The sequence below is a fragment of the Sylvia atricapilla genome, chromosome 4, assembly GCF_009819655.1.
Source record: "Sylvia atricapilla isolate bSylAtr1 chromosome 4, bSylAtr1.pri, whole genome shotgun sequence".
Taxonomy (NCBI): Eukaryota; Metazoa; Chordata; class Aves; order Passeriformes; family Sylviidae; genus Sylvia; species Sylvia atricapilla.
The window spans coordinates 12,498,078-12,524,463 of NC_089143.1; the positions used below are offsets into that span (position 1 = coordinate 12,498,078).

Sequence of the window (26,386 nt, forward strand, 5' to 3'; positions counted from 1 at the left end):
GGGAAATTAACAAAACCAGAAAAAGAAAAAACAACTTTTAGAGATCTTTAAAGGGAACCAAACCTTAAACACTAGTGCAGGAAGAGTGAACTAAGATTCAGGTATGAATATTGCGTTACACTTTGTTATTGTTTGTCATTGCTCTTTGTCATGGTTCAAGCTCAACTGGAAACTAAATACCACACAGCTGTTTGCTCACCCTCTCTACCATGGTGGAATGGGGAGGAGAATCAAAAGTAAAAGTTGTTTTTGAGATAAAAACAGTTTATTAATTGAAACAAAGGTAATATAATAGTAAATAAAAATCCTGATGGTGATAAAAGAAAAAACTCAAAACCTGAGAAAACCCGAGGAAAAACAAGTGATGGACAATTCAGTTGCTCACCACCTGCTGAGTGATGCCAGACCTTATTACCACCCACCAATCATTCCTTCTTCCTGGTACTCCCCCACTTTTTATACTGAGCATGATGTCCTATGGTGTGGAATACCCCTCTGACCATTTCAGATCACCCTTCCTGGCTTCCAGGGATTTTTTACACCTTCTTACTGGCAGAGCATGAGACACAAACACGTCCTTGAACTGAAACATCCGTATGTTATAATTGTTATTGTCATACTGAATCCAGAACAGAGCCTGGTACCAGATATTGAAGAGGAATTAACTCTATCCCAGCTGAAATCAGGACACTATTATATTAGGAATCAACTATTAGCTGTTTTTGTTGGATTTGGGGATTTCAGGTTATTTTTATATTTTATACTTTCTGAGGATTGATTGATATTTGGCCTACACTAAGCAGGTGCAAATCAATTGGTATCAGGCAAAAATTACATCATTATATCTCAAAAAGGAGTAATCATTACATACTTTTCACGCAGAAAAATTTGAAATTTTAACCCATGATTTTTCTGATAATTAGTTCTGATATTTCTGATAATTGTTTTACAAAAAACCAAAGAAAACTGCAGCCACTTGAAACTCAGAAAGAATGACTCCATAATAGTTAGAAAAAAAGATTTTCTAACTGTCACAAAATAAAATTACTTTAAAATATATTTTATATATTTACACACTTAAATATACTTCTCCATTTATTCCAACATTAGGCACTAATAATTAGTTTCTAATCAGTGAGTTCATAGACCAAACACAGAATCATAGCATTGCTAAGGTTGGAAAAGATCTTTAAAATCACCAAGTCCAAGAGGCAGCACAGGACCACCACCGTGTTCTACCCTAAAGGAAGTGGTGGCATGTCCTCAGGTGTCATATCCACTGAAAACTTTTGGAGATGGTGACTTAACTGCTTCCCTGAGCAGTCTGTTCTAGTGCTTTATAACCCTTTCCATGAAGAAATTTGGCTTGTACCTAGCCTGAACTCCCATGGTGAACACAGTGACATTTCCTCTCACCCTGTCACTTGTTACCTGAAAGAGAAAGTGGACCCTCACCTGACTACGACCTCCTTTCAGGCAGTTGTAGAGAGCAACGAGATCTCCTCTGGGTCTTATTTTCTCCAGGCTAAAACTCCACTCCCTGAGCTGGTTCTCATAAGACTTGTGCTCCAGACCCTTCACCAACTTTGTTGCTCTTTTCTAGAGAAAAACTTCCTTATTTCACAAGTCAAACAGCCCAATTTTAAAAATTGTTGCTGCATTGAAGTAAGGCCTGTTCATAAATAAGGTTATTCTAGTTATTACTCACATATCATATAGCAAACACACTTCTGAAACTCTTTATATTTAAAATATTATTCAGAAATCTCACATTCAAATTTTCATTTTTAAACTAAAATGCAGAAAATTTCTAGTAAAAATCATTTAGCTGCCTTTTATTCATTCTTCTGTGGAGGAGTGAGAAAATGAGAGGCCGTATGGGGCTTAGCTACCTACAGGGTAATCCACCACAATTACATGTGAGTGGCTCCTTGTGATCTGGGCTAGCTTATCCATATGATGATGACTGTGTGTTCCCATATAATTTTCTACTCTTTTGAATGTATAAATTTGACTACTTATCTTCTATAATTATTAATGCAATTATTAATTATTGTATTCATCTTGGAAAAATATTTCTGCTGATAAGGTTTGAAACCCTTGATTTCAAATTGAAATGGTTATTCATTGAAGTCTATTATTGTAGTTATTTCATAGTTGCTTTAGATATCTTTGACTGACACAAAAATTCCTCATTGACTTTGAAAACACACTATTCACTTTGAATTGACACTAGATAAAAAATAACACTGAAATACTTGCTCAGTTCTGAACAGGGATCAATTCAGAAAATTTTAAGCAGCATAAGTCAGGAAGCTGGACATGAAGTATATATGTCTATAAACAACACTTAAGTTATTTTGATGGCATTCTACATAATTTGCTTTATTACTCAGCTTTTCTCTGTCTTTTTTGAAAATCACATGAAATTTTAATCAAATTATTTGATGCGCAATTTTCCTAAAAGGCAACCATTCTTTTTCTTTTTTAATGAACATTTCCTGTTTCCTTCTACTTCTAATAAATTTTAAAAATTTTTAAACTTTGTTTAAACACATACAGACCTCAAATGACAAGGCAACTACATAATGCAGCAGAATAAATAAGAGAACACTGAAATGGTGCTTATGAGTAAAAAAAAAAATTAGAAAACTATAGGGAGGAAAAATGTAATTTCCTAAATAATGGATTTTGTTGTGACAAGTTAACTTGTAGGAAACAAATCAGAATTAATAGTTTGTCACTTCTGAAGGAGACAAATGGTGATTTCTATACAAACTGTTGTTAAACTAAATATCTCATAATTTATTAATTCAATGAAAGCAAAAATTTTGGTAGCAGTAATCTATACAAGTCATAATCTTTTCTGAAATGAGACTTTTTTATTATTATGTAAAAAAAGACAATGTTCTACTGTCACCTTAAATATTTTGACTAGAAAAGTTGAAGTTGATTTTGTTTAAAAATATTAATAACAGAAACAATAGCAAGTCCTGTAAAGGGGGGTATATATTGTCTCAGCTTTTGAATTACATATTTGTGTGTACTATTGAAGAGTTAATGTAGTTGATCTCTTGCATGATGCATCTAAAAATAATAGAAACATTTTTCCAAAGTTTACTTAGGTAGTATTATCTGAACAAATGCATTTATTGAGAAGAATTTCTGCTTGACATTTTGTGTTTTGACTGGCATTTGCTAGTTGCCAGCTGTCATAAGGAAAGGACTGCAATACATGCCGTTAGCAGCATATGCCTTTTTGGGCGCTGAGTAGCGTTTTCATACAAAAAAATCAAATGATCCATAACATATTATTCTGTCATTTAAAAACTGCATTAGAACTGTAACATTTTTCATGCTCATAATAAATTTTGTTCCCCGAGGCCTAATCTACCATTTTCTTACTGTGTCTGGGCAAGTAACGAAGAAAACATTTATTCTATTAATTGACATTTTGTTTTTTCAATATGTGAACGATTTTCTCAGAATGGAGATTTCTTGCAACAGCTTTTAGAAGACTTTGATTTCTGTGATTTGCTACTCTGTCAAATCTATTTGTTTTCTCCTACTACACCATCATTCATAACACTGACAAGTACTCATCAGATGAGATGAACATTTGATAGCCACCCCATTTTTTCTTTCTTAAAGAAATTTTTTGTCTTTCTACAGAACTCTTTCAGAGATATTTAAGAATGTGCTACTAAATAAGATATTCATTAGTCATTTTATAATATAAATACATGTTTATTCTACTAATCATACTGCCTTATAATTTATTTTGCTGATGAAACAATCCCCCTGCTTTACCACAAAGAAATAGAAGACTGTTTGTTTCCTGGAAAGAGAAATTCTAATTTCTGATTTACATAAATAGTCATTGATGTCTGGATTTCTTTATCAAATATTTGGCACCTGTTATGTCTCAAACAGGAGAAAAGTTGTTCTAAATTCCCTAAACAACCAAAAGGGAAAAAATACTATTTCTTTGATGGAAATACATTTTCCTTTCTTCAAGGAATATCTGAAGAGCTATTTAAACTGTGATACTGACTTTAACAAACAGATATTTAAATTAAGATCTTTAATTTATTCTTCAATATTTAAGTTCAATACTACATTGCTTTTAAGAAATATCTTAACATTTTTAAGTATTGGATATTATTGAAATTCTCCAAAAGCACAAGAATTAACTATTTTTTCCTATGGAATTTTGTTAAGGCAGCCTAATCTTTACCTTCTGCTTTGGTGTAGCTTACCTCTGTTCATTATTTATTGACTATAAAAAGGCCAAAAAGAAACCCAAGTAATTTAATTTAATATCACACTGATGCTTTATGTAATAAACCCAGCTTGTGGCTTCGTTGTTCTTAATCTTTGCTCTGTTTGTAGTTTCAATTACAGAAAGATTATTTTCCAGAGCACAGCAGATATAGTTCCGAAGTTTGAGACTTGTGTTTATCTTCGATTATCCCTACTTTCATATAAGTATGAAAGTACACACAGAGGAAGAGCCAAAATAATAATAAAATTAAATATTTTAAAAACAGCAACTAAATATATATATATTTAAGAATTTGTTATCTTAAATCAGTACCTAGAGTTTTAAATCTATCACTGTAATTAAAATTAAGCCATTCTATAACAAAGCCCAAACTTTGACTTTAAAAACATATGTTTTCTAGTGATAGCTCTGAACCTGAGAACAAAGGAAAACAAATAAGATTTAATTAGAAATCTGATGAAAAAACAGTAGATATTATCTTGGCCAAACATCTTTATTTAAATAAGGTAGCAAGTTTTAAAACAATCCACAGGAAAAAAATAAATCCATAATTTTTCCTTTTATCATGATGAAAAAAATAATTCTAAAAGAATTTCTTTATGTGTGATAACCATGTTCACATATACTAATAATGCATGTGCCAAGAAAGTATCTATCTGTAAATCCAAGTCAGAGAAGAACTGTATGTTATTCAGAAGGATGTCAGTTAAATTACTAAAATCTGACTCCTTTTTCCTATAAGATAGAATTTCAAGAGGGGAATATGTGAGGAATCAGTTATGGAGGTCACATTTCAAAGTCCCTTTTCCTAACCTGCTACTCGCTAAAGATATAAATCTAATACCACAGAAGTATTACTTACAGAAGGAATATTTTCAGTGTTGCAGGTCATCTCTGTATCCAAAGCAACCAAGAAATGGCAAATGAGATGTCTAGTCATTTGGTAGAAATCAAAATCCCATGTGAGTATTGTTTAATTTATACATTTTAAAAATTCCTACTAGTTAACTCTGAACTACTCATGCTCAATTGCTGTACTCATCTGCATATCTAATATTTAACAGACATTTTAGACAAAAAAATAATTGAAAAATAGCTAATTAACTGCTCATTTTAGATTTTTTTTCTTAATGTACAGTTAGTACATGGTGGGTGTGTTATCCTGCTCCCTGGCCCAAATTGATTTTGATCTACCTTTTCTATCTACCATAGAAAAACAGTAGATCACCTACTAAGATTATCAGATGAGGAAATCTTACCATTTATATATTTAATTAAATACAGACAAAAAATAGATGCCAAAATTTTGATGTAAACATAATACATGATTTTGAAATCTGTTATAAATGCATTGGGGAAAATATTATTTAATAAAATTTAATAAAACATTACTTAATACTCTGATAGCATTTTTTCATGTATACTAAACTATATTTTCTCTGCTTCACTGAGTAGCTCTAAATATAATTGGTTGATAATAGTATGTTGAACCTACATATCAGCTATATAAAGCAAAAGGTGAATATTCTGTGCTTAGCTCATTTTAGGAATTTAGAAACATGTCCTTTTCCACTTTGTATTTTTCCTGTACATTGTATTTATGAAAACAATATTAATTATGATGTTAAATAATTTTATATAGTCTTTCCTTTGTGAAAGAATATTTTTAAAAATCTACGCATATATAAAGTAACACTTGAATCAGAATGAAGGAGCACTAATCAATAAACTTTTTCAGCAAGCTTTACTGTCCTTTCTATAAATATGGAGATGTTATTTGTTCCTACAAACAGCTTGATTTTTCAAAGAAGAAGTTCCTTACAGATTTTTAATTGTCTGTATATTTTTCGGTGGAAATATTTCTTGCATGTAGCACTGAGTTCCAAGTGTAAAGAACAAAATAAAATAACTGCCAATTTACACAATGTTGAGCATAGCAGAGATAATAATGTTAGCATGGAAAACACATAATCACAGAATGATTATATGAAGTGCTTTATTGAAGAGCTCTGGGAGTCAAGGCACAGACCCAAATCCAACTCCAACGAGGGCTCAAAAGGTGAACAGTCTTATATCATTTCTTTATACAACTCTATGTTAATCATTAAGCCTTCCATTGTTCTATTGTATACACCCAAGCATGAATTTTGGTAAATATCTTCCCTTGTGATTCTTACGATTCTGGTTTAAGGTAATAATCATATTCAGCTACCAACAATAGTTACAATTATATTATCTATCATATGATGATTAGGTATAGTTTCACCTAACCTAGTAGAAAATAGCTTTATTTATAAGATACATAGGCCTAAGTACAAATTGTCCTTATCCTCCCTCCCCCCTGATTACCCAGGCAAAGTTATACTTGATTTGGTTAAAACAATAGCATGAAAGCCACATCCTGGTTGCAGTGAAGCTGAGGTTCTATTCCCCAGCTTTGCAGTTGCAGAAATAATTTTCATTTTTAACCCCATATATACTGTCAATAGTTCTTTATTATATACATACCCATGTTTGAATTTTTTCAAGACGCAGTTTTAGTTCCAGAACAAAAAGCCTACATTGAACAATCAATATTTTCTAACCAATGCTAGTAAATTATGTACAATGCAGTGAAAAATATTCTTTTAATGTTTTAAGTTATATTATATTCATTATTTATAATATAGTCATTATTTACATTCTTTAAATGTTTTTAATGAAAAAATTTCATTTTTTAATATGAAAATAGAAGTAGACTTCCTTAGTATTTATGTTGCAGGTATTGTCATTAACAGCAAAAACTTCACATTACTTACAAAAGTGATCTTAATATCGCTTAAAAACTTATGTTTTCACATGAACTTTGTGGAATATAACATAAAATCTTAATAGAGGTGCACTATATACCAAATTTAGCCTTTCAGTTGGGAGATGCAAGTTCTGTCTAGAAACTCCCTGGAATGAGAAATATGCCTGCTTTTCAGCCAGTTAAAAATGTTATTACTACACTGCCTGTCATCTTGAATCTATTACAAGTATTCTTGGGAGGTTATTTGTTCCTGAGATAAGAAACTGGAGAGAGACCTGTTAAACCATGATGGCTATCACCAAGAACAGCTGAACACACAGCTGTTGTTTGAATTCATTTCCATGTAATAAATGTGTGAAAATGTACAATTCATAAAAGTGTCTTTGTATGTTTGAAATATGAAGAATGTGAGGAAAAGACTAGAAATTAGGCAAAGAACTTCTCATGAATCCTACTGATAGTCACACAAGAAGCCATGTTTTTCTGAAATGTGGAAGTTTGTCTAATCTGATAAAATCAGAAACACTTGTTGGAGCATAAAATCACATGCATGCAAGATTTAAACTCTGCTTGACAACTTGATCACTACTCAAGTTAGTAGTTATTGCAGCAATAGTGCAGAAATTTTCACACTTTAATTAGAAACACATTTCTATAACCTTAAAAATAGTTCCTTTCACGCTATATATAGTTAAGTATAAACATTAATACTTCATTGCAATATATGTTAAGAATTTATATAGTACTTAATATTAACATTTTCTGGAAATTTTTGATTTTGTGCATTCCTGAAAAAAGCCACATTATTTTTTGTTCACAAATGAGGGATACAGAGCTCAAGCTTTTCTTTTTCATATTTCATATTTTGAAAATAACAACACAAAGTAAAATTCATGAGGAAATCTCTCTCAGAATTCTATATGCTTTTTAATGGCTTTCTTTTTAAGATGCTTCAGTCAACCAATTAAAAGTTTCTCTTCTTCATACAAATGGAAGGGAAATTATATTTAATAATGTATATTTATATTATTTATTATTAATAAAAATAATAGAATCCTATTTATAAACATGTCTAGGGAATAGTCAGAATTAAGAATATGGAACCTTTAAGATAAGTTTAAAATAATTATATCAGATGTATTAAAAACATTAACAATGCAATTTTAAATTGTGGAATTAAACTCTGATGATTAGTTATTTTTGTCAAACATATCTGTTAACCATTTGTTCCATTCACAAAATTTAATATTCACAGAAACACACAATCCACATAATTTTTTTGATTGGAAGGCGTGTCTTGAGATGATCTCTCCCAAACTGTCTGCTCAAGCATGGTCAGCTAGAGAAAGTTATCCTTTAAATATCTCTAGACTGGGGACTCCACCTCTCTTGGAAACCTCCAGAGTTTCACCACCCTCACAGTAGAAAAGCATTTTCTTGTATTCAGGTGGAGTTGCAAGCACCTGTATTTGTGTTCATTGACTTTTCCTTTCAGTCCCACTGAAAACTGCCTGTCCCAGCTTCTTTGTACCCTTCCTTCAGCTAATTGGGACATATTGATAAGATTCTCCCTGACCTTTCTCTTCTCCAGGCTAAAGAATCCTAGCTTTTTCCACCTCTCCTCAAACAAAAGATGCTTCTTAGCCCCTCAATCCTCCTTGTGGCGTTGTGCCAGACTCACTTCATTAAGTCTGTATCTCCTTCATGTCCAGAATTGGGCACTTTAGGGGTGGTCTTATCAGTGCTAAGTAGAAGCTAAGGATCATGTCCATCGACCTGCTGTCAACACTTCTCCTAATGCAGCCCAGGCTGCTCAGCTTCCTTGTCGCATGGAGAAGTTGCTGGCTTGTGGTCACCTTGCTGTTGTCTCTTGCAAAGCCCTTTTCTAGCTGGTGAGTCATCACCCTATGCAGTTGTGTGGGGTTGTTCTTCCCCAGATTCAGGACTTGGTTCTCCCTTTGTTGTTTAGATGTATGTGGGCCCTCTGTAGTCATTTCTCCAGCCTTTTTGTATCCCTCTGGAATCAGCTCAATCTGATGCATTATCATTCCCAGTTTTCTATCATCTGCAAACTTGCTGAGAGTGCACTTTGTTCCATCATTCAGGTTATTAGTGACCTCAGCATTTTCTGGAGTTCTTTGACTCAGACTCCCTACCTCATTCAGTCCAGGACTCTTGTTGTCCATAATCTTCCCTCTCTCTTATTTCACCTGCAGAATACTTTACAAGACTTGGCAAATTCATCTCCAGGTTCTGGATTTTCTAACTCCATAAATCTGCATGAATGGACAGAAAATTTAAAGTCTTTCTGAGTCCACTCCCCCTATTTCTATCTGTTGTACACCTACTTTACTTCTGAATTCAGACAAGAAGTCTTTGCTCATCCGTATAGATTCTTGCCATCTTTTTTCAACTTCCTACTTTTTAGACTGAACTGTTACTGAGCTTGGTGGAAGCTTTAATAATAACCAGTTCTCCTGGACCCCTTTTCTCTCCAGGGTTTATTCCAATATGACTCTCAAACAAATATCTGAAGGGGTTGAAATCCAAGGCTGTAATCCTGCTGTCAGTCAAGAAATCTCTTATATGTCTTGAGCACTGCTATACTTCCAACAGACACCAGAGTGCTTAAAATCATGATGAGGACAAAGAATTTGCAGTTTCCTTCGGCTGCATGAAGAAAAGCTCCTCTACTTTTTCCTAATCATTAGGTCTGTAGGAAATATATGCTACAACAGTGCCACTTGCAGTCTGTCCTCTAATTTTGACCCATAAGCTCTCAACTGACTCTTGATATCCCCCAAGACAGCTCCATGCAACTCATTACAATAAGACATAGATTTATATCCTGGACCCATAAAAATAAATGATTTTGTTGTCTTCAACTGATGGCTTTTTATTAATTGTTCCTTGTGATTCAGAAATACATCCTAAACAGACAATATTCCATTATTCAGTGAGAAAGCAACTAATTCTGCAAAACATGTATCAACTAATTAGTGGCTAACTTTTATAATGAAAGCATATTTAGTTTTTTAGGGAAAAAACAAACTAAGGAATTTCTTAAATGTATAATAAATATTTTAATTTGTTTTTAAGTTCTCAGATAAGTAATAGTTTTTAGCTGGATGTATATTAAATATCTCTAAATCAAAGACTTTTTTTTTTTTTTTCCATCACTTTGTAGAAGAAGCACTAGTTCTCACACTCACCACAAAGTATTTTTATTGACAGCTGTCAAAGTTGGTACACTGGACTAAAAGCTCCTTTTTCATGCATTTGCATGACAGGTTTTATACATACATACCCATTAGCCACAACTTTGTCTCCAAAAGACTTGGTGTTCTCCCTGAAAAAACTACTAATAAATGTTAATATACTTAATCTTTAAAGCTGGATATGATAAAAGAAATATAAAAGTCTCACACCATTATTATAATCTACAGGTCAGTACAAAAATTTCAGCATCTCTATGTATGTGTCATATAGCTATTTCATTTGGAAGAATGGTTAATTTGGTCATTTATCTGACAGGATGACATGACAAAATAGCAAGTTATCCTGTATTTACTTATTTTGTAATATGTAATCCACAATTTTAATGAACTCAGAAGGTTAGAAGTTATACTCTTTCTTTATAAGGCACATAGAGGAATAACACATACTTCTAGTGATTTGCTAGTATCCTTAATTTGCACTTCTAATTAAAAGTGGAAAAAAAAGCTGTGACTAGATCTTCTTCATTTACTGTTGTTTTGTAATTTTGGTTGTTTCCAAGAAATATTGTTTGCCAGGGGCTTGTTGGTATACAAAATGCCTGGACTTTGATTCTGATGTCCCATATGGTCTTCCTTGGTTTCCCAGATGCTTACCACAGTGAAACCTATTTTCCTGGCAGCCACAGAGGTCTTTAACAGCCCGTGCTACCCATTTTCCATTGTTCAGAGATGGCTCATTTTTTTCGTGTTATTTTGGCATATAACTATGAACAGGTGTCAATAGGTGCAAGGGAGCATGTGGTGTCAGTGTAGTGGGGCTGTCACAGAAGATGGACTTCTCTCTTCCTTTCTGGAGAACAGATGTCCTTTGCAGTGTTCTGCAGGTCTTCCTACCCCAGTCCTATTGATACCTGGCATCTCTGCCTAATGGAAAAAGCTCCACCAACTTCTGAATGGGCATTCTGCCATCCAGACAGATGGCCTTGGAGTCAAGCAGCCCCAAAAAATTGATGTGGGTATAATATATTTTTAAAGGCCACAATCGCAGCTGGCCACATGGAAATGGTTGCCCTTTCTCTGCCCCTGTAAGTATTATTCAGACAATATGTTACTGATATTTTGCCTTTGATCTGTATTAATATTTCAAATCGCATTGCATAAATTCAATTAAACATTAACTTTTCTTATATATACATATATATATATGCATATATAGGTACACAATCAAATGGAATTAATTTGCAGCATTTAGCAAGTGACTTACAATTTATTTACGTCATAATACTTAGCAGTTATGCAATCATTTAATATTCCAAATCCTTCTTATATTCAACTCACATATTCATTAATTCATAATCAACATCTATAAAATCAATCAAGGTCAAGGTAATCAATGTAAACACACACAGAAGAATAAATAAAGTTAATATGTGGCAGAATCTATGAAAACTTTCTTGCCTTTATTTGCCAAAAGCTCATTTGAATTATTATAGTAGTTGATGTCTCTTTCATATTCTGAATCATCACATGGAAGTAATGAAATTATACTCTATATAACCATTTCTAAGGAAGGTAGAATTAGACTTTGAATGTTTTCCTTCTTTTGACACTATAAAATTTCCAAAGAAACATTAATTTAAATCCATCAAACTCTTTAAGAATTTTTCGTTACGTGGCATCTACATATCTGTGCTATATCATCCTACATTAACCAATTATACATGCAATCACTTATGCAATTTGTTGCTGCAGTTTTAGTGCATTTAAATTTACATTAAGAATGCAATGACTTAGGCAACTATATACAGAGGACACTGAAGTGAACTGGGAACTTTGTAAGAATTTCAAGTTATTTTGAGAAAAGAAGGCTCATTATTTCAGGCATCCACTAATCACATCCTAGTTGACTACAGAAACTGGAAACCTCTAGAATGATGTGTTTCATTATTTTCTACTTTTTCCAGTAACTAAGTTAATCTGTTTTGCTATTGAACACAAAGTCTCATCCATTTTTCTTTCAAGAATCTAGCACCAAATTATGTCTACTACACTATTAGTTGCAAATATGAAGTATGTCTTTATTGTCATGTTATACTGCAACAAGGTTTTAAATACATTATCTCTTGTAGTATACATTTTTCATAATGACTGTTAAAAATTCTCCTTCATGTGTATTGGTAGTAGCAGATGCAGGAGTGATTTGAACTAGGAAAATATTTCCAAATATGAATATTTCCCATGTGGTTTCATTATCATAGACATAGGATTTAAGTTCCAGTAGTCAGAATTATTGCTGCTAAATATTTCCAGTTGAAAAAAGATGGATTTCTAGAAAAGGACATGACCTATTCCACCATTTTATTTCCTTAGCATAACTGATAACAGCTGTCATTTTTATCTGAGAGCATAGTGTGTCCTCAGGCACAAGTAGCAAGAAAAAAAACTACACAATAAAATTGTATCTATGGTGCTGTAATCGCCATAAAAAGAAAGATAATACTGAAATAAATATGAGCTATAGGAAAATACAATAATGAACTATAACAAAGTAAATGAAAGACTACAGGGGGAATAGAAGATGGAAAAGAAGACCTGCAGTTGTCAGACAACCCCACCAATCACTTGATTATATCATGGTATCAACAGAAACTCCATTTGCAGAGAAATCAATCTGTCCTGCTTTATTTCATAGCAGTCTCACAGCTGTATTCTTATCTGTGATTTATCCCCAGTAAACATCAGAAAAAGCCAGGGTATGTCAGTTGATATAATAACATCTACCCCACCAGAACATTTTTGGCATCCTTAAGTGGATCCAAGGAGAATCTGTTGTTTCTCATAATCCAAAAATAACCACCTGTCTGAAAATAAGAGAATTAGCTGGTGAGTGTAGATATTAATAAATTTATTTAATTTTTGTTGTTTTATTAGGTTCTTTTCCTGATAGATTAATAATATACATAGAGTAAAATAAACCAAAATTTGCCATTAAGAATATTATGAAGGGTCTGGGGCCCTGGATACAAGACAGAGCAGCACTTGCAGACCTTGAAGGCTTGAGGTAGTAAGTGACCTATGGAAGATACATTGAATGTGTCATTAGCCTTAAAATATTGACATGATATTGAATTAAGCTCCTTTGTAAGGTTTACAAATCTTTTTTCTGTTACTGTTAATCTGATGAAAGTGGTAAAATAATTAATTAAGTGGTAAAATAATTAATTTACAGGGCTAAAGATACTAACAGTGTTTTTGTTAATGGACATAAACTGGGCAATCTTTTTGAAAAATGTTCTGGCATTCAGAAGAGAGTGCTTCAGCATGGATGGTTAGTATATTAATAAAATCAGTAATAATATTATTATATTATGTAGTGTTACAATTTATAATACTATATTATTTCTGTCTGCTTCCAGGGAAGCCTTGTCTTCTGTGGGGTTCAGATACGTTGTTTTGTTAATTCTGGCTAAAATTAGGTTGGCTGTGATCATATTTAGATCTACATTGCTTGCTTGAAAGTTGGTAAATTGTTTCATTGAGAAACAGTGGAGAGCAGATCAGGTCATACTGGAGACAGCAATTCAACCCTGCTCTTTTCAAATCTTTCTTTCCTAAGAAGGTATTTATATCCTTAAATAAAATCAGCTTTCAAATTTCTAATTAAGGTAACCTAGATTAACAGCATGATCCAGTAAGAGGACTCTGCAGGTGGAATTATAAGGCACATATAGGACTAACACTGCTATTTTCTGAAAGTTGTCCCTGCTACCAATCACTAAAGAATGCAGGGTAAACACATGTTTTACCTTATAATTTTATTAATGACTATTGACTTATTTTAATAGATTTCTGAACTGTATGTTCCATATAGTCACCATGAAAATGACTAGGTGTATTCCAGTATACAGGCACATTTTTACTTAAAAAACAGTAAGAAATGGTCTTTATTTTTTTTTTTCTCTCAAGGTCTTAAGGTCATTTATTGCACAGTGCCTCTTTCTCTCAATAAATAGCTCAGGTATAGTAAAGATTGTTGTGTCAGTGATAGCAGGCTGCCCAGGTACAGTAATGAGCTCACAGAACAGGGCTTTTCATAGGAACATGGCTTTCACATGGTCCTCTGGGAAGAATAACATGCTCTTATGGAGGGTTTTATTTGCTCTGCTGATGGTTATTTCACAGTAGCTACTGCATTTCTGACAACTAAATTTTTTGCTTGCATTCCTGTTATAAATTTGTGAAAAGACAAGATTAATTCTTTGTCTGTGATTCTAGATTTACTAAAGGGAAAAGAAGAAATCCTGTTTTTATTTCAGTGTTCCACAAAACCAGTAAACTTTGAGAAGTTTGTATTAGCATCATGATCTTCTGTTGGAAAAGTAATTCTTAAAAGGAGTCCTGCCAGCCATGTATATGACAGGGGGCTCAGTGTCTTTGTGGTTTTAATACTGAGATGTAATTTAGTAAATTCTGCTACAAGTGCATGTAAAATCAATGCTAACTTTTTTATTTTTTAATACTTGTAGAGACTGAGGCATGATAGAAATATGCAGTGTCGTTACCTATATCCTAAAGAACTGATCATGAAGTTATGTATAGAGGGGCCACCTCAGAAAAACTCTTCCCTGAATTTAGTATGGTAATTTTAGCTAACAAATATATTCAGTGCTGAGAAGCCAGAAAAAAACCTGCATGATTTTACAGGTGAAAAACACAGCACAGAAAATAGAATGGATTTTGGACATCATCATTCCACTTCTGAGTTAATAAAAATAACTTTAAGAAAAAATAACTAGGGGTTCTGAATATCAATCTATACTGTTTATTTTTCACAATCTCTACCCAAATATTCCTAAATATAGAAGCCCCAGTGAAGGGCTAAAAAGAGGTCTCCTTAAATATCAGCTTCCAAATATTGCCAATATGTTACGATTCCTTTTAGCCCAAAGGTTGTTGCAAAAACAAAATACTACTTGCTTTGTGTTATTTAAACTAATTTTGAAATGGTCACTGACAATTCACTTTATTCTTTGAATGATGAAAATATATTTTTTGCAATGTGTTTGATTGTTCCTTATACTTTGGAAAGGCACTGCTAGGGATAATTTGGTTTATGGAAAAATGGCCATTTCTGTTGCTATGAGATATGTGACTTTTAGTGAGAAGTATCCAAGATTGACTACACCTTTCTTGCAGCAAAAAACCAACAAACCCCCACCCCAAATCCTAACCAAACAAAGAGAAAACCCACCTCAGATCAGCTCCAGTCAATCCGGGTTTAGGTCTAAAAGATCATGAGAAAAAAATAATCATCTCAAGAGTAGCACACCCTCAAAAATAAAACAAACAAAATTTTTTTTTCCAAAACAGATATAGAGATAAGGCTGGATTTAGGTTACCAGAGTAAGTCTCAGTTTAAGAAAGATGATTTTGAGAAACCAGTTTAATCAAGCATGAGAAACAGCAATTCTGGGAAAACGATGGTACTTTGAAAACACATGAGCATAACACAAAATTGTACTGGACCATTCCAACCTATATACAGAAACCTGCATACCTTTTTTCTGTTTTTATCTTATGTAATTATCATCATGAAGTGAAGCCAAAAAGGTTGTGATTAATGGCTTCGTAAGAAAAAACAGAGAAAAAATGAACATATCTGTCTAGTATTCATGAAGTTGCCAAAAAAAGTTGCCTACTGTTTCAAGACAAGTTCATGAAAATATTTATAACAAATATTTTCCTATATATTAAATTATTTATTTATGCTAATACTTAACATTATATTAAAGAAATGGAAAAAATATGCCTTACTGTTTTAGGGAACTTGTAATATTTTACTTTCCATTCAATCAATATTTACTTTCAGTTAAGACATAGCAGAATTGCTATACAAAACGTAAAACGTTTTGAGCTGCTTCCAGGTTGAGGTATTGTGTCCTGTTCTCCCACTGAACAGCTGTTGGCCCTGAGTTCTGTTATTAAGTCTTGAATGAAAGTTTCTTGAATTGAATTCAAGAAAATTGTCCATTTTTCTTTAGGAATTTACATGGAATTATAATTTCTTGCATTGAGTCAGACCAGCAACACAGGCACCCAAATAGTTACTACATAGTGACAGAAAGAAAAGGTCCTGGAATTTGACATAGAATGCCTTCATTGGAAAACAGCAGCATCTAAAAAAATAAAAAATTGAGCAATTGTGCAGTCTGCACTAGAAAGTTGCCTACATATCCTACGAAAGGAAGTGATTTTTTCATAAAATTAAAGCAGCATTACTATGTTACTAATTTCCATATTTTGTTTCAGTCTCAGATAAATTTACTCAAAACTTTTTATTAAAATAGCTGAAAAGCTTTTAGGTACATATTTTTGATTAAAAAAATAAATCTATATAAAAGATCCATCTTGAGGATCTCATATATAACGTTTCTGAATAACTTGTTTTAATATTCATTTTTAAATATTGTTAATCTTTTAAGTTAGGGTGGAATAGCTATTTTATAAATTTTTGATTATGTAGAGCTGAATTGCAAGGTATAGTCCTCCATTCATGCCTAATCCAAACCTCTGGAGGAATAATAGCTGCTACCTGGAATAAAAAGAGGTTTCCTTGCTATTATTTAATCATCCAATCTGTTATCTATTATCTGCAGTAATAAGAGCAAAGTTCAAAAGCTGTAAGTCCTTCTTCAAATTAAATACCATTAACTTTAGCCTCACATCAGATTTTCTTGAGATGTCTAAAAATAAATACCTTCTTTGGATATCTTCAATAGGCAATTTTTCCTTTCTTGCAAGTAGAGAGTCTGAAATAAAATGCTGTGCATGAAACATAGAAAAGTTTACAGTATAGTAATGTAGAAATACTACATTCATTTGTGAGAGAAATAAAGTATTTTCTTATTGTATCTGGAAAATTGCTTGTTAATGCAGTTTCTTTCACCTTTCTGGTATCAATGCTAACACCACATTCCTTCCAAGCTGTTTAAATCCTATCCATTCCTGATTTATCAGCAGTGGAAAATTCTGTCTCAGAGTCTTGAAGTACCTTGTGTCAAGTACCCACATTCTATTCAGTCATTCAATTCATCATTATTAATTGAATTTCTCAAATTAACTAGAAAGATTTTTTTCAGTTTTTGGGCCAAATTATGGTTTTGGTTCAGGCTAACTTTCATGCATAAATTAGTGGGATATTAAAATCTGACTTAGAAAAAGGAAAAAGTTGTGATCCATCTGAAGGTTCTCAGAAACACATTGCAAAATCAGAGATAAAGTGTCTCCAACAGGATTATCTAACACTGATGGACTCTCAGAGACAGAATTTGGCTGTGGCTCATCTCACCTCAGGGCACTGGCAAATATACACTCAGCTATGTCCATGCAGCAGTAATTCTACCCAGCTTATTCTTCAATACTAAACCTTCTGAAAATGTAACATCTCTGGTCATTATTATTTGGATTGCTATATGTGACCTTTCCTTCATGGCAAAATCTTTGACTTCTATAGACAAAGGCAGATGTAGCCTACAGTTTTGTTGAGTTTTAAGCTTCATGTTGCAAAATATTATAAAAAAAATGGGAAAATAAAAAGCCTTTTTTCGTGATAACTGTTGTTATTATTTAAAATCTGAGACAAAAAAAAGGACACTTTTCCAAAAAAAGGGAAAATTACTGAACTATTGTTTTTAAAGGAAATTTTAAACAAGCAACTCCTTCATATTTTCAAATATGCTTATTCATCAATATTCTGTATATATGTATATCATATTGCATATATAATATATTGTATTTTTCCTGAATAGGCAAATTTCAATATTCTGGTTGCAAATGCAACAAATTGTTGATTACATTTCCTACCAAGGAACAAAATTCTTATAAAAATATAGTCTAGAGTAGCTTGAAAAAAAACTTTAATGACACTACCATTTAGCTCCAGGAGCAGAGATTCTAACATTTTGACTGTGCGCTCCCTTTTATCAGAAACAGCAGTTTCTCTGAGACTGTAAAAGCCAGAAGTATTTGAATCAGATCTCTTCAGCTTGTTTGACCTTAACTGCTGCACAGTTCCTTTTTTTGTCTTAGCTTCAGATACATGTACTCAGAGATATCTATGTGCCTGGTTTGCAGAGTAGGTCAACTTTTATCTTTCGTTGGATATCTGGTTCTTCTGTATGAAATTCAGTTCACACAATATGCATATAAATTAGCTGGACAGAACATATCCTTACTGCAATAAATTCTTAAGCTTTATGTATATTTGTGATTCATTTGGACGACTCCAAAAGCTCCAAGAAACATTTCAGCAAGGAAACTGAGTGTGACTAGTACACCAAATTCCTATAGAAACTTTTTAATCAGTCATTTTTAATTCCTACAAAATAGCTGTTACAAAAAAAAAAAAAAATCTTTAAATTTATTGGAAAGAGTAAAATATTTTCTGAGGTAAATTTTGACAGTAATTTTGACTTTCTGGATTGTTAATAATTGCTCTTGCTGCCATTTTATGGAACAGAAAGATGTTTGAATCTGAGTCCTTCCTAGTCAAGAATAGTAAATAGTACTTCTTGACACATGGGAAATACAGCTAGTGAAGAAGATTACTTTGTGTATAGAAAATGTTCACCACAGGGGAATTAGTGAAAAAATCAAATGGGCAGATTGTGTAATAATTTTGACAGTGGTTTGGCAAGATTCCCTAAATGGATAAAATCAAAGTGAACCATATGGAAAAAGAATTCTGTACAGAAATTTCTGAAGATGCTCTGTCAGTTTCTGAATCTCAAATCTCTGTGATGAAGAAATTCACCTTCTACACTTTCTGTCCATCCACAGAAACATTAATTTTCTTAGAGATCTGCTAGCCATATCAGGGAGCTTCTGAGAACAGAGATGGCAAATCATGAAGTCTTGGAGTTCAGTGAGGAAATACTGAATAACTCTCACACAACGACCCAAACCTGAGTGTTTAAATAATCACATTAACAATATTTATTGATATGTTTACTCTAATAGGACTCATGCCAACACCACACAAAGCTTAAAAAGCTAGCAAATTAGAACAAAAGCAAAAAAATTTTATTGCCATTTAAGATTTTCTATATAGTTGAACTACACAGGCAGACGCAAACTGACACTACAGAATTTTGTTAAAAAAGGACTTTCCTCAATCTTTTCATTAAAATTGAAATGAATGTATTTTATTTTGCTATTATTATATAATAAAAATTAAATAATTTCTTTTATATTCTTTGTGGTTGTCCTACACCTCAGAATACTAAATAAAATGAAAACCAAGCAAACAATCAAATAAATTTCTTAGTCGTGCTTGTAATCAATCTCTTAAAATATGTTGCACTGTTTAAGGGAGCTGAATTAAATAAAGACACTGAAGTAGAAATATTTTAGTGTGTCTGTAGGTGATGTTAGGATCCAGGGCAAAGTTGGTGTACTATGTGCATGAAACAGCCAAATGTATGCCACTACTGAGGTTTTTATAAGGAGGAAGGAAAAATACTGGAGAGGCAGTGGCTATGACCAACAGATAAGAATGAAAAATCAATAATGAAGAGAAGAAAAAAATGCAAAATATTTTAAAAGTTTGACATTGCAGGATCAAAAGAGGAAGTATATAAAGACACTCATAGCAGAGAAAAAAGACTGCAAAGGTTAAGCATTGGAGTTGTGAAAGAGGACTGTATTAGTCATAGCTCAAAATGGTCATTTTATCTATATTACATAACTATTGGGAAAAAGAAAGTAATATAAAGTGACCCAGTCATAAAGAGATCTCCAAACTGCAGGTTCTCCGATTGCTATTTCATGTTTTGGAAACAATACCAACTTACACATATTTTTGTAATTCTGGGCTTCACAGTTTGCTTCATATGTATCTATGTTAATGATTTATTCAATCACATAGTTTTAATGGGCAAAAGAAGCCTGTACATTCCTTTCCACAGCTCCCTAAGCTCTGTGGTAATTAGTCTTTTCTTACCTTTTTAACAAGGTGTGTTTGTGTATGTGTATGGATAGAGAAGAAAAGAAAATTTGTAAAGAATTTATGTGATTAGGTTTGAATGTACGTAATCACTTTAAAAAGCAAGAATTGAAAAGAATTTCATGGTGTATTATGAGGCAGTAGGTTTATGTCTTTAAAATTTCAGTGATTATTTTTCACATATTAGGTACATTGTAGAACCACACTGAAAAATACTACTGTGAATTGGAAAGATTCAGAGCATAAATGTAAGGAAAACATTGTTACAAACAGGTATGATTGAATAAATTGGGAAATATACTAGTCAAATAAGTCAAGATAGTACAGAAAAATGTTCAATCTGTATGAAGTGTTCTTTCTTCTGGAACTGATTTGGGGTTTTGAAATAATATTATTCGATCTTTAAATCTATGATCCATCAAGTAGAAATTTTTATTTTAAAAGTGTGTATCAGAATAAGCTTAATTTGTTATTCAGGAAACAACATCCTTGAGTACGTGAAATAAAAAAGAAACAAACAAAACCCCAAAACATCTAATTTCTTTAAGCTGGTAGTAGAATGTAGCACTGGCTGTATCAGGTCATGTTGCAGAAAGCTATCAAATTCAAAAGCTGTTTTCAAAAGCTGAATACCTACTGCCAGTGGGTTGTTACCTACAAGCAGTGAGTCTTTTACTGTTAGCCATGGGAAGGAGTCAGTGGCAGGTGTTCTGCTTCTGGCATAGCTCTGCTTCAGAATTTATGGGATTCTTTCTGTTTTCCAAGGAAGATTTCATTAAATGCTGTTACAGCTCTCTATGCATAGTCAACAACCCTAGAGTGAAGCATAAAAGAAGAAAAGAATTCCTTCTTCCTGCAGATTCTGAACAAAAGGAATATATTATCATAATGCTTATAGCAGAGAAGAATGATGCCTTGTATGGTACCATTTATTGTTATAATAAAGAACAGGTTGCTGATAAGACAAGCTGTTCATTAGAATGCCATTGGCAATAGCAGTAAAAAGTACGTAACTAGATGTTCCTGCCAGCCCTGAAGACATTTTGTGCTCATCAACAGCCCTTAGGATATTCTTTCAACAAACTACAAACTTTTATTTGCCTCAGAAATGTATAGGTGTCCTGTAGAACACATTTATGATGCAAAGAAATTTATCTCAGGAACACCCATACACTGAAACAAAAACGTAATTATTCTGGTGTGTATCTTTCTGAATCCATGAATCTCAGTTACAGGCATAGTAATTTATCTAAAATTAGGAAAAAACCTGTATTGGTTGGGTTAGTTTGCTTTTCTGGATTTGTTTGTTTGTTTCCATTCTATCAGCAGAACTTAGTTTCACTTTTAAGAGCTGTGTATATTAATTTTGTCTAACTGAATGGCATGAACATCATCAGCTTATTCCATCATACCAATAAAATTAAATTCATTATCACACGTGAAACTGATGATTTTTTTTGTTAAAAAATGTTTTGTTAAAAAATTGTACTTGAGAATAAATACAAAATTTAATTAAGAGAATGAATTGATGTCATGAGAATGGAAAATAAATTTAGGAAAATTACGTTCTAATGGATTTTTCTTCCAATATTATTTCTGTAATGGATGCTTATCTGCCTTATAGATTTGGTAAATGTTAAAAAAAAAAAAAAAAAGAGTTAATGTTTTATGGAAATGCCGATATAAATAATATAAAAACTTTTCATCCAAAAGTCATTGATATTTCATGGCAGTTAACAAAGGCTATTTAATGTAATATGTGTTTTACATAAGTAGATGTAGAAACTAGGTTGAAACTTGCTAGCTTCCAGGCTATCACCAAAGCTGCTCTATCACTTCCTTCCACAGCTGGAAAAGGGAGAGAAAATATAACAAAAGGTTCATGAGTTGAGATAAGGACTGGTAGAGATCATTCACCATGATAGAGATCCATTCATCATGGTAGAGATCATCACCAAATACTGTCATGGGCAGAATAGACTTGAATTAAAGATATTAATTGAATTTATAACTAACAAAATCAGAACAGAATAATGAGAAGTAAAATAAAACCTCAAAAATACATTCCCTCACCCCTCCCTCCTTCACGTCTCTACCTCCTCCCCAAGTGGCACAGGGAACAAGACTTATGGTCTGTTCATCACAAGTTATTTTTCCTGCTGCTCATGGAGAGGAGTGCTTCCCCTGCTCCAGCATTGTGGTCGCTCCCACAGAGCTCTGCATTAACTTCTCCAACGTGAGTCCATCTCATCTAGGTCTTTTCTGACTTCAGTTAAAAGTGTGGAATTCTTTTCTTCTCCTTCTCCTTCTCCTTCCTCTTTTCCTCTTTCTTCTTCAATATGTTTTTGCAGCGGTCTTACCACCATATATCTGTTTGGTCCAGCCTTGGCCAGGTGCATATCTTTGAAGATGTCAGGCAATCACTCTGCTGTACCTGGAGGAAGCTTCTGGCAGCTTCTCACAAAAGCCATCTCTGTGGCCCCCCACTACCAAAGTTTGGCCACGCAAACCAAATACAGTAGATCATACAACAACTCGTTGAACAGAGTTATATGGCATTTATCAATGCTTGTAATATAGTAATTATAGTATTTTAAGCATGTTTATACAATCTGTTGACAAGAATTTAATAGAATATTCAAAATGTTACTTAATTTCTTGAAAAAAATCAGTCAACAACAGAAACAACACAACTGTGTTTTCATTCACTGTCCCTCTCAAATGTAAGGTTTTGGGATCTTTCGTGGTTTAGTGTTTGGTTTGGGGCTTTTGAGGTTTTTTCTTTTGAGTTTCCCTCATTTTATCAGGTAGCAATTTTCATTGCTGCTGAAAGGAGACTGTTCTGGTTGTATAATGCTTATATAAAGAAACATATGCCAAGAAAGATAATCAGTTTCATGCTGAACTTTGCTATCTCAAGTGTCTTACTCAGGATAGGTTTTTTTCCTATTGTCCATGTTTTCAGCAGTTTACTTCAGTTTAAATAGCTAGCTGAATTTACATCAAAACTGTGTGACCTGTCATGTCTAAGTCCTGTAGTCTGTCATAGTTCCATTCAGAGTTTGTGTCCAAAGCTACACTCTCTGTCATCCTCTGCATACTCATTATTTGCCCATTCATCTTCTTTATTTTGTTGTTTCCTTCTTCTCAGGTTAGTAGAGCACCATGGTGTTGCTGCAGCACTTCTTCCTTTCCCACTGTGCTTGCTATGTGATTGCAGTTTTGTTCCACTCTGTGAAAACAGAAGCTGTTTCTTGTATGACCCTTCACACAGCATTTTAACGTGCTTTCTTTGCTGTCAGGATAGGTAACATGTTTCTGAAGGATGTGATATCATCCAAAGGCACCTGGACAAACTGAAGCAGTGCACCTATGGGAACCTCAGAAAATTCTCAAAACCAAGTGCAAGGTGCTGCACCTGGGTTGGGGCATCCCCCGTGTCACTACAGGCTGAGGAGGCTGAGCAGAGGGACCTGGCAGGGCTGGTGGATGAGAGGCTGGGCACAAGGTGGCAATGTGCACTGCAGCCCAGTAAAGCAATTCTATCCAGGCTGAAGTCGGTGATTCTGTGCCTCTGCTCCACTTTGATGAGACCTCACCTGAAGATCTGCATCTAGCTCAGGAAGGACATCGACTTGTTGGAGCAAATGCACAGGGGGACCATGAAGGTGATCAGAGGGCTGGAGCACCCCTCCTGTGAAGACAGGCTGGGGCTGTTTAGCCTGAAGAAAATAAGGTTCTGGGGAGGCAGCCTTCCAGTACCTAAGGGGGCCATACAAGAAAGCAGGAGGGGGACTTCTTACAAGGGATATGTATTTGTAAGACAAAGAGCGATGAATGAATGAAAAACCTAATACAATGTCTGCTTTTGAATTTTTTTATATAATGGATTACCATAAAATAATTATTATTTACTTTTATCAGGGATCCAATATAATTATGACAAGGATCCTTCCCATTGTAGAATTAACAATAATATTTTCTTTCAGCTTTCACTCCTTTGCTTTTCTCTCTATTTTCTAGAATTCTTCATAATTCTAAAATCTGACTCTCCAGACTTTAAAGTAAAAGTATGTAAAGTACATAAAGTAAAAGTAAAGTAAAGTATGGTGCTCCTTTGTTTCCCCCTTATGATTATCCTCATTCCCTTCCACCAGCATAATTCCCTCTTTTTGTGAGCACTTAACACAAAAATATTCAATATTTATTCAAAATTGCACATACTTGCCTTCTGCAAGGCTTGAACAGGGTGTAAACTCTATCTTCTATCTATTCTAAAGGCTACATACCTCTTCTGCCCCTCCTAATGCTATAATAATGTAGCATGATGAGATCCCAGACTTTACATGAATAAGCCATAACAATTGCAATGTTGATGAGAAATGACCTGCAAGCTTACACTTTACAGACTAATATTTCCTTTTCAGATCAAGATCCAGAAGATTAACTCTGCAAAGAAGCAGGCTGTGGGATGGTGTCTGACACATGCAGGAGTCTGGACACACACAATAGACAGGAGGTGACATAAACTCAGAGTCTGGAGGATCCTGCAGTGTTTTAGCCTCAGCAGAACAAATCAAGTTGGAGAGGCTAATCCTTGTCAGTGCTGTAAGTAACACTTACACAGTGTTACCTCGTAATGATAATAAATAAATACAATGTTTTATTTATAGTCTCTTCTGACCCAGGATCATTTTTCCCCTTCATTTAATAGTTTTCTTACTTTTCTATAGACCCATTAATCTGAGCTTTTTTTTTTTTTTTTTTTTTTTTTTTTTTTTTTTTTTTTTTAATTAAACTGTGTTGGTCATCTCTTATCCTTAGCATTTTAAAGGTCTATTAAAGGTCTAACTTTGAGTGGTCTTGTTAATTCACTGGACCCAGAAGGTTAATTCTATTTATAAAATCTTGAAAAAAAAACAATATGTCAGCTTATATGTTACTCCTTTCAGATCCATAAACTACAGTGACAAGAACATAAGAATCATCTTCTTGGCTGTGGTGCCTATATAAGAGGTAGACTGCAACATGCCACAGAGAAGGCACTGCTCTTTGGAAGTAGTGGATAGAAAAGACTCTTATATCCTGTTGCTGAGTCAGAAGCAGCACCACACAATCAGAAAATGGAATATCTACACAGCAGAATACATTTCAGAAAGTACTAGGGAAAAATATACATCTGAGAAGATACCCTATAGAGCACAGTTAATTTAGTCTTTATATTTTTTTGAAATTTTATTCTTAATTTTCTAATGTGAAAGTTAATTTCTATAAATTCTTTAAAAAATTTTCTGAGCTGTTTGTGTGTCTCTTGCTGTTTCCATAAACATATATTTTATACTTATTAAAATACTGGGCAAGTAAAAGCTTTCTTTACATTCTCCATGACGTCACATTAATCTTTTATCTCTTCCCTCTTATCATCCACAGTGTGGATTGCTGAGGAACATGAAGTGTGCTACAGCAGATGTTGAAACCACTTTGATCAGTGCACTTGCACTACATAACTTCCTCTGAGCACATACCTGTCCTCATTCTTTCTGACATTGCTTTAACATCCTTGTAAGATTTTATTACACACCATCATGCTTCTTCATACTATTTTTCCTCCATATGTGGAAAAAAAAGGCAAAAGAAGGGTTACTGGACTTTTCTACTCCTAGACAATTTTTCAAAATTAGATTGAGTTCTTATTTCATGAGGAAAGGAGCTTGAAACCAAGAGCAGGGGATGAAGATGGGGTAGGTGTGTGTCTATTTTAATACTTTTCTGTCATCAGATCACACTGCTGCACACCATATTTAGTAGCAAAACCATCTGCTTCCACTCTCACTTCTGAATATTCTCTAAAACATACAAGACCTTTAAGTGTCTGGAACTTGTGTTTCTTCCATAAATAGTGTTGTTTTGAGCAGCTCCCGTAATTGTAAAGCAGTGCCATTTTGTAGTCAAAGACTACCTCTTAACACCATTTCCATGGGAAGTTCAAAGAGAATAAATTATTTATTATATTCAAGACTGGGCAAAATGTTCATTAAATATATATAGAGACCTAGATTCTAGCTGGAGATGACTTTAGCAATGAACTT

General features: G+C 33.4%; 1 long non-coding RNA gene across 1 annotated transcript; it reads left to right on the forward strand.

Moving 5' to 3' along the window:
* Positions 1-24,856, forward strand: LOC136359881 (uncharacterized). Its single transcript, XR_010743360.1, has 3 exons — positions 1-101; positions 5,165-5,247; positions 24,725-24,856. It is a non-coding gene; the product is annotated as an uncharacterized lncRNA (long non-coding RNA).
* The last annotated feature ends 1,530 nt before the right edge of the window (positions 24,857-26,386 follow it).